At 47.9% G+C, this 8,653-nt stretch overlaps 1 protein-coding gene across 1 annotated transcript in view; it reads left to right on the top strand.

Moving 5' to 3' along the window:
- Positions 1–850: 850 nt before the first annotated feature.
- SCAP (SREBF chaperone) overlaps positions 851–8,653 on the top strand; it is a 48,225-nt gene continuing 40,422 nt past the window's right edge. Inside the window, exon 1 of the mRNA XM_026044281.1 lies at positions 851–968. The gene's annotated coding sequence lies outside the window, so the exon portion shown is untranslated. The remainder of the gene's footprint in view (positions 969–8,653) is intronic.

The following is an 8,653-nucleotide window of genomic DNA, read 5'->3' as shown; positions in this document are numbered from 1 at the left end:
CGGCGGGAGCAGCCGCGGCCTGCGGGAAGGCGCGCGGGCCGAGCGGCCGCGTTGGGGGCCGCCCCCAGCCCCTCTCCCGTTCCCCCCGGGGCCGTTTGCGCCGCGTGGGGTTTGCAGAGGCGCCGTGGGGCGACGCCGGCTCCCGCCGCAAGCGCCGCGCGCTCCATCCTCATCCCCGCTTCCTTAGGAGCTTCCTCCTCGGGCATAGCCCCGTTTTCGGTACGTGGGCTGTGAGCAGCGAGCGGGTGTCCCCACGGGGACCGCGTTTGTGCTTGGGGACAAGGGGTCCCCCTCCCCAGACCCCCCGCTTGTAACCTCGGCTTATCCTTGAGCCGTTCTAACCGCAAAGCCCGGCTCCCCTGGGCTGGGCCGTGATCTCATGCCTTGGGAGACAGGTAACTGTTGCGACAGCTTTGCGAGGCGGCACAACGGGGATTACACGGCCTGTTGTGCAATGCGGGACGGCGCTGAGCTGGCTGCAGCTCGGGAGCAGGGAAAACACGCCGGGATGGGCCTGGAGCGTGCAGCGTGTAGAGACCCGCTGCAGCCCGGGCCGAAAGCGCCCCGCGCGCTCGGCCTGCAGCCTCGCGGGGCTCCCTCCGCGCCTTCGGTTACCCGCCTTTATCGGAAAAATAAAGAGCATTTGGGATGCTTTTTATTTCTCTAAATGAGACTTAACTGTGACGCTGTAAGAGAGCAAAGAAGAGCCAAGTTTGGTGTTAGGAGCATTCACAGCAGCGTGGCAAGTGTCAAAAATTGCCAAAAGAAGATTGCCCAGCTCTCTGTGATGATAATGATGGGAAGTTACTCTTCTCCCCTTTAACCAAGCGCTCTTTTTTTGCAGTGTGTCCTGCAGCAGCGAGGAGGGAGCCGCAGCTCCACGGACGGTGCCGCTCGCCCCATGGAGCTTTAGTCTCGAGCACAAACAAGGCCCGAGGCAGGCGCAGCCGCTGGGACGTTCCTGAGCCGTAAGTCCTTGGAAAGCCTTGGAAAGGCGGAGAACGGGGTGGCCAAAGCCCAGCCTGACTATTCAGGAATGTTTTGTTGGTGAAATAGTCGTCCTCGCTACTTATTTTACAAAAATACAGAAAGTTTTACGCTGGTTTCGCCTTGTGCATCAACAGCTGTAAGTTGGAAAGGGAGGTGGATGAACAGGGAGCTGAAGGGATTGTCCTCGTTGAATCGCTTGATTTGTGTCCTCAGGTTAAGACACAGCCCTTATTTCAGAGCAGCCCGTTTCCTTCCTGCCCCCCTGGAATCCCTTGGGAAGAGCAATAAAATTCCAAGGCTCTCCTGGTAAAACAGCGAGTCCCAGCTGAGGGCTGTGAATGAGGAGAGGAGGAGGGCTGCGTTTCTTTTAGGGGGAAAAAAGCTGAATTAATCTTGTATGAACCATTGTGGTAAAGATGCCAGGGGAATAATAGTGGGTTTGTCCTCAAAAGACAATCTCCAAGGCAGACTTTGAGACTTGTTATCTAACAAAGCACTTCGAGGGTTTGTTGCACTGGTGGGAAGGAAGAGCTCAGTGACTTGCTGGTCCTATCTTTTCTAATTGGTGATTATTTTGAAGAAAAATAATTAGTTTAGTGTGATGCTAGAGAGGACAGGAAGCTCTCTTCTGCTGTTCCTGAAAGTCCTAGCGGTTTTGTGGCTCGGGCTTGCAAAATATTACTTCTGTCATTGGGAACCTGTTGAAAGGCGAGTTGCTTTACAGGTACTTGCACGTGGCAGGACCGGGTGCTTTGAGCTTGAAGGACTTGCATTTCCTAGTGAAAAACGCTCTGATTCTGTGAGGAACCAGTGCAAGACGTGCACTGAGTTTCCCTTGCTCCTTTCTTTCCCGGGCTTTGCGGTTGGAGCTGTGCTCAGGGGCTCTCCTATTCCTGTCGGCGTTTAGCAGCCCCTCTTGGAGGGAATATCTGGTAATTATGTGGCTGGTGCAGCCAAAACTCCCAGCCCTTAAGAACTTCGGGCTGAAATCCTGCTCATTGTGAGTTGTCACAAGGCTCCGTGTGGGATAGAAACAGCCCAAGGCAGAGATTCTGATTTCTCTGCCTGAGATATTGGAAAAATCATCTTTTTGGGAAGTTTTTTTAGGAGGGAAGCCACTCATTTAAGCTCTGGTCTTGGTAAACCGAGAGCTAACCCAAACTAGCTGCTGAATTAAATAGGAAGGGCTGCAGGAGCAGTGATGCAGGCGATGATGACGATGATGATGATGCAAAAGGTGTGTGAAGGCTCCATCCCGGCCGTGCAGACTTCAGCAGGAGGCTGATACAGAGGGAAGGAGCCAGGAGTGCTGTTGGGCCCCTCCTTTGCTCTAATTGCAGCCACAACCAGTTCCTGAGAGGGAGGAATTCCATGAATCCACATGATGGATGCCATCCTATTTCACGTAGTTTTATGACAGGGAAGTATTTTCCCTTTTTCTGAATTAACCGCTTTATAACCCGTCACACTTCTGTTTTTCTTCAGGCGTTATGACCCCTTGAACTTCTGCCCCTGCAGCAGAAGTAGCTCTGAACTGGGGGAGATCTGCAAATCTCCTGCTTACAGCAGCCATCTCCATCCAGAAAAACAACTGTGAGGGTCCTGTTTTTACAAAAAAAATGTTAATTTTCTGCCCAATCTGGTAACTGCAGGAAAATCTCAGAGAACCCTCCATATATGTATGGGAAGAGCTGGTACCTCTGCATGATAAGTGCAACAGAACGAGGGAAATCCAGGAGTATTTGCATAGATTTTGTTTAGAAACTTAATATATTAGTAGCACCCAAAACTGAGGCAGTGACCTAAGCGTACCCAGTGACATATGAGCTGCTGGATATGTTGTATGGAAATAAAAGCAGTTTATTACAGAAATAAAAGTAGTTACGTAGGCTTCTGTTTCTTCATGCTGTTCCCTTCTTTGGCTTTTTGTGGAAAAAGGGAATGAAGTAAAGATGCTGAGCATTTATTGTGGCACTCTTCCTTAAAGTTGGTGCCGTAGGAGGTGGTATTCAGACCATGTTCTTTGAGAAAAATATACAATCGGAGTTTAAGAGCCTAAATTAAGTTTTAACTTTATTTTTCTTCTTAATGCAATCAGTAAAGATTAATTGCAGCGTGGACGGCAGGTAGGGTGTGTGCTGGTTACAGATATTAATTTGCCAGGGGAAACGAGTAACTGCAGCTGGAGAGGTGCAGAGGAAAGAAAGAGTGGATGTGATGTGTATTCTTGATAAGTGAGTGGCTTTTGGAGCTATTTCTCTATTTCTCACGTGAGTTTTATCTCAAAAACAGCACTAGAACTTGGTCTGTGGGTTATTAGAAACTAGAGGTGGTTCCATTTTTTGCTTGAAGAGCAAAGCCACATGAGAAGGATTAAGATGGGCTGCAAACAGCTAGCAAGGGCTATTAAGGCATACAAAAGTTATTCTGTAAGTGTGTTAATAGTCAGGAGATTATGGAAGAAAGGATTATGGAAGAAAGGATGGGGAGGGAAACCTGGGCTGAAGCCTTCAGAATCTTCTGCAGCTGACTCCTGGAGGGAACTAATGTCACTTAAATAAAGAGCAGCGTAGCAACGTGGGGGAATTGCACCTATGGGTGCCAGCTGCTGATCAGGAAAAACTTTAAATCTTTAGGAGGCATCTTTGGGAAATCGGTGAGGTTTGAAACGCTAGAAGAGAGCAGAGGTTGCGTAGGTGAAAGGGTGGGAAGAGGAGGAGGGTGGAGAAGCAGCGTCTAAAGTTCAAGAACAAATAACGCAGTGGTTTGAAAGCACCCAGGAGTTGACGGGGCGATGGCCACCTTGTTCAGTGCCTGCGCAAAATGGGTTTGATTCGTTCCCTGCTGAGATGACAGGCCCGTTTCTGGGTCCGGAAACAAGAGCTGCTGCACATCTAGTGCTTAGTTTCCCTTATTTTCTTCTTTTCTCCTAATTTTCAAGTAGATGAGGCTAAACAGAGAAGCCCGAGATGTTCCCAGTAAACACGGGATGCAGATTGGTTAATAGACATCTTGGAAATGCCAGTAAACATCTGCTCATTAAAGCGGATGTGGGTCTTCAATGTGCGTAGTGTGTTTGGCCAGCAAAGCCCCAAGCAAAGGGGCATCCCATGGGAAGCTGGCGAGGGCTGCAGGTAGGTTCTGGGATGGGGTTAAAAATTGAGGAAGGAATTTGGTGATTTTTTTGGTGTTGCCTGAAAAACGGGGCACAGCCCCCAAAGGACAGATAGGAGGTTTCTGTGTTTAAGCAAAAGCTGATTAGCTGCAGGAACCTGAATAATTGATGAGATGCTAATCTAGTGTAAAAGGATCCTTTTACTCGTATGGGCCTGCTGAGTAACCACCTGGGGGCAGGGAGGCAGAGGAGGCGGGGAGGGGATTATTTTGGGGTGCAAAATGAGGAAAAGGAACTGCGGGTGCTGATGCAACCTTCCCGTTGCACCCAGCGCCCTGGCGGCTTTGCCTGGGCCCCTGTCACCTGCCTGGTTTTTGGTGTGACACGTGGAAAACGCCACGAACCCGTTGGAAGGAGCTCGAAGGAGAGAAGGTGGGTCTTCGGAAAGAGCATCAAGGCCACACGGAGGTGTAGGGGAGGGGAGGCTCAAGCTATTTAAGACTCAAACAAGCCTTCCCGTGGAGGGGAAGGAAGTACCTTGGTTTCCACAGCCTCTGCAAGGCGTAAAAACAGCCCCTTGCACGCGAGGAAGGGGCACAGGTAAGTTGTGAAAAGGCACCTAAAGCTCATTAGAAGCCCAGGTTGCCTGGTGGCTGTGGAGGTTCCCACTAAATACTTTGGAACAAGTTGGATAAACGTTGGCTGGGGATCATCTAGGCTTAACTGACAGGCTCTGAGTTAGGTCTATGAATTACCCCCCTGCAAACAGCCCCGTTTCTTCTGAGTCTTGTGCAGGTTGGTTGCAGCTACTGGGTGGCTTCTCATGCTCCGGTTGCCCTGTGAGATTCCAGTCGGTGCCAGTGGTTCAGTGCCATGAATGGAGCAGGTGGGCAGCAGGGGCCCGTCCTTCTGTGCAGGGCCACATCGTGGCCTTGGCCGTGTCACAGAAACGTGTTTTGGTACCACCGACCGGCTGGAAACCTTTGACGAAGGCCAGCGAGGAGGGATCCCAACAAAACAGCTCCCGGATTTTCTGTAATGGGTGGAAAGCATGAGCTCTGCTGGCACAGACAGCTGAGATGCTGAACTTCATCTTGCAGAGGAGGGTTAGAAAACAGAGTTAGAGAAGAGAGGACAACCTCGGTGCTGGCCTGTGCTGGGTGTTTGCTCTATGAAGCTACAGCGATGGCCCCTTATGGAATGGGCTAAGCAGAGGACGTCGTCTTCAGAAAGAATCCTCGCCCTCGTTTAGAAGCTTTAAATATAGATTTAAAGCACCTGTTCAGGGCCTTCATATAAGGCAGGTATGTCCTGAACAAGAGCAGGGATTCTCTTTGCTGGCTGCTGTTTGCATCCCAAAATAGCCGTGACTTGGGAGCAGGAGCTTTCTCTCCGCTGCCTCCAATGGGAGCTGCTTGAATTCCTCAGTTCTGTGGCTGCTGAGGAGGAGGAATATCCAAAAACGGGTTGAAGAGAGTGTTGGGCTCGGTTCCTGCTCCGTCGTGGCTTCTGAGTCGCCCCAGTTAATGGTCAAACTGGGCTTTGTGGCCGCGCGACCTGTGGGTGTTGCGTCACTCTTGATATTTTTAGGAGAAAGCAGCTCCCCGGGTGCCTGCTGTAGAGCGGCTACGGCGATAAACAGAGAGAGGCTGCTGGTGCCCAAAGGGCCCACGTGGTCCGCGTTGCACAAGAGCAGGGCCAAAGGGCTGCTCAAGGGGGTATCTCCTTCTTGGCGTGATGGTCGGGTGCAGCCGCAGGCCGGGAACGTTGAGGTCCCACCGGGAACGTTGAGGTCCCACCGCTAACGTGACATCCCAGCAACGTGCCTTGGGCCTCAAGGGCCTCCTTGCGCTTTCTTCCAAATGTTTGGGGGCAAAAAAAGCAACGTTTGGATGCTTTTTTAACCCCTGTGACAGCAGCTGCATCCTGGGATAAAGAGTCGCCCAGCTTGGCCGCGCGGTTGGTTTGGACCCTTGTGTTGTAGCCGCGTTTGATGTCACGCTGGAGGAAGCTGCCCTTCCCTGTCCGGCTTCCTTGTGTAATCTCTGGATTTTTAGAGATGTTTATCGATAAAAGCTTGTGGATAAAAGCTTTTCAGATGAAAAAATCGACACCAGTTTCTTTTGTGGAAGCTGGTCCAAAACTTTGATCATCCTGGTTGACCTTCTTGGTTCCTTTCCTCATTCCTCTCCAGGTGTTTTCTGCGAGGAGGGACAAGAGGAAGAATGGCCAGAACTGTGCACAGCTCCTAACGTGTGGGTACCATAGATCTACCTGTTATTGTAGTGAATTCCACTTTGTTCTCTATTCAGTGCTTAATTCCTAATATACGATTTACTCTTCAGTCCACTCATCTATGCTGTCCTGGATAGGTAACACTTTTGGTTCTCTAATATTGTACCTTTTTTCCCCAGATATTCATGAAGAGTGACAAACAGAACAATTCCTGTGGGATTCTGCTGGTCACTTTTATTTATGCCTTTTTTTTGTTTTAACCCTCATGTATAACCAACTTATATACATATGAAGTTTTCCCTTTATCCATATAAATTTATACTTATTGAAGAAATCTAATTTGATAGAGTAGTTTCTGCTGCTTTCTTTAAAATATCTCTGTTAATGAGCGGCCCTTTCTCAGATATTCTCTCAGTTATCAGAATGCCTCCCACCTTTCAGTAGTCACATTGGGACTACAGGTTTCTTATTCCAATTTATGGCATTTTCTTATTCCAATTTATGGCATTTTCTTATTCCAATTTATGGCATTTTCTTATTCCAATTGATTCCTGTTTCATGTTTGGGTTCCTGCCCATGTCCCAGTGTAATGCCATGAGGTCCTGGACCCTCACTATTGTCATGTTGTTTTTGCCAGGCTGGGATGGCTCCTTCTGTCCCCATTATGGAGGATTTTGTTGTGGAAATTTCCTTCCCCCAGTTTCTCTGCTCTCCCCAGCAAAGATGAGGGCAAAAATTGACTTAGCTTTTCTTCTGTGGCTATATTTTTTTAATATAATGACCATCTTTTGGCCTTGCAGATTCTCTGGCAGGCGGCCTGCTTGTGGAATCTGAATTAGGATTTATTGTGAGTTCTTAGGCCTTTTCCCTTTTTTTGCCTCTCAGGCTCCTTTTTGACCTGCTTTATAATGTTCTTCCAGGATACGAGGATTCCATTCTCCTTATTTTCCTCGTTTGGACACCCCTTCAGGTCCTTGACAGCCTTTTTGATAAATGCCAGCACTTCCTGTGATATTCCAATGTAATAACTTCAAATAGGCTCTGTCACCTGCAAGCACTTTGCTCTTCTAATTCCCCTTAAGGTTTCTTTTAAACACACAGTCTCTTTAATAAATAGTTCTCCCCATACACACTTTTTAAATCTGTGGTGCAGCCTTGTCCCAGAATATAAAATAAATATCTATATATGCACACATCTCTATTGATTCTCTATATAGCTTTTATATTCCATGGCACTCGCCAGTTCAGTAATGTATATCCTGCATGTTTTCTTCTCTAAAGTCAACCTTTTCCAAATTAATTTTGCTTTTTTCTGTCATGCATCTTCATCTGTTGCCCTGCATGAGGGGGGTATTAACAATATTTTTATAGTTGTAGTAAATAATAGTAAAGGCCATGGTTTAAGAAGGATGCTATTTTACATGATCATATTTCAGTGCAGTGAACTAGCACCCAAGGCTACAGCCTTGCTAACAAGAACTAGTTTGGGCAAGAACTTAGTGGTGAGTAAGAAAAGATTGGAAAATGCGTTCATGTGTTTAAGTAATCTAATAAAAATCTTGCTAAATTTCCTCTGGCTAAATGCTGAAAGAGTAGTAAACTTTGAATGGAGCTATGGGGGTGTTCTGAGTGCTGATCATTCTTGTAACTTACCCAAACTTTTGTGTTTTGTGGCTCCGCCAACAAGGTTTTGACTGACGCTGCTTGCAAAGTTCCTGTTATTTTTCTTTATGGGAACAAAAAGGGGTATTTCGTAAACTGGATTTGATGAATGACAGTTCTGAAGCAGGGCTTAGCTGAGACTCTTGTGACACAAGAACCCAGAGGTTTTACTCAATGTTTTTTGGAAACCTGCTTGAAACGCGGATCCTGTCAGATCGGGGATGGGGTTGTCCCTGGGATGGTAAGACTAGTTGTCCAAGTGCTCTTTTCCTGAGCTTTTGTGGCCTTCTTTTGCCTGGATTTTCTGCTTGATACTCTTCAAACGTTCTGAGATATAATGAAATATTTGTAAAATGAGTGAAATATCTTTATTTCAGGTAACTTCTGGATTTATAAACTATCGAGATGTAAATGAAGACTGTGGGGAGAGGGACGCAGGCAAAAGGACGAGAGTGGAATGAGTGGGTAGCCCTGCATATGGATAGGATGTTGTATCAAGATATGTGCAGCTCCTTGGTCTCTAAATATCGTGCCGCGTGCTTGGCAAACGTGCTGTTGTTTGTTTCTTATTTGGCTGAGGGACAGGAGTTGACAAGCAAGTCTGGAGAGCGGCCTCCAAACGTTAGACTGGTGGGAAGAGCTTGGAGGCAT

The sequence above is a fragment of the Nothoprocta perdicaria genome, unplaced genomic scaffold (genome assembly GCF_003342845.1).
Source record: "Nothoprocta perdicaria isolate Ctin4 unplaced genomic scaffold, notPer1 scaffold_357, whole genome shotgun sequence".
Lineage (NCBI taxonomy): Eukaryota > Metazoa > Chordata > Aves > Tinamiformes > Tinamidae > Nothoprocta > Nothoprocta perdicaria.
This window is presented reverse-complemented; position numbering and strand designations above follow the sequence as displayed.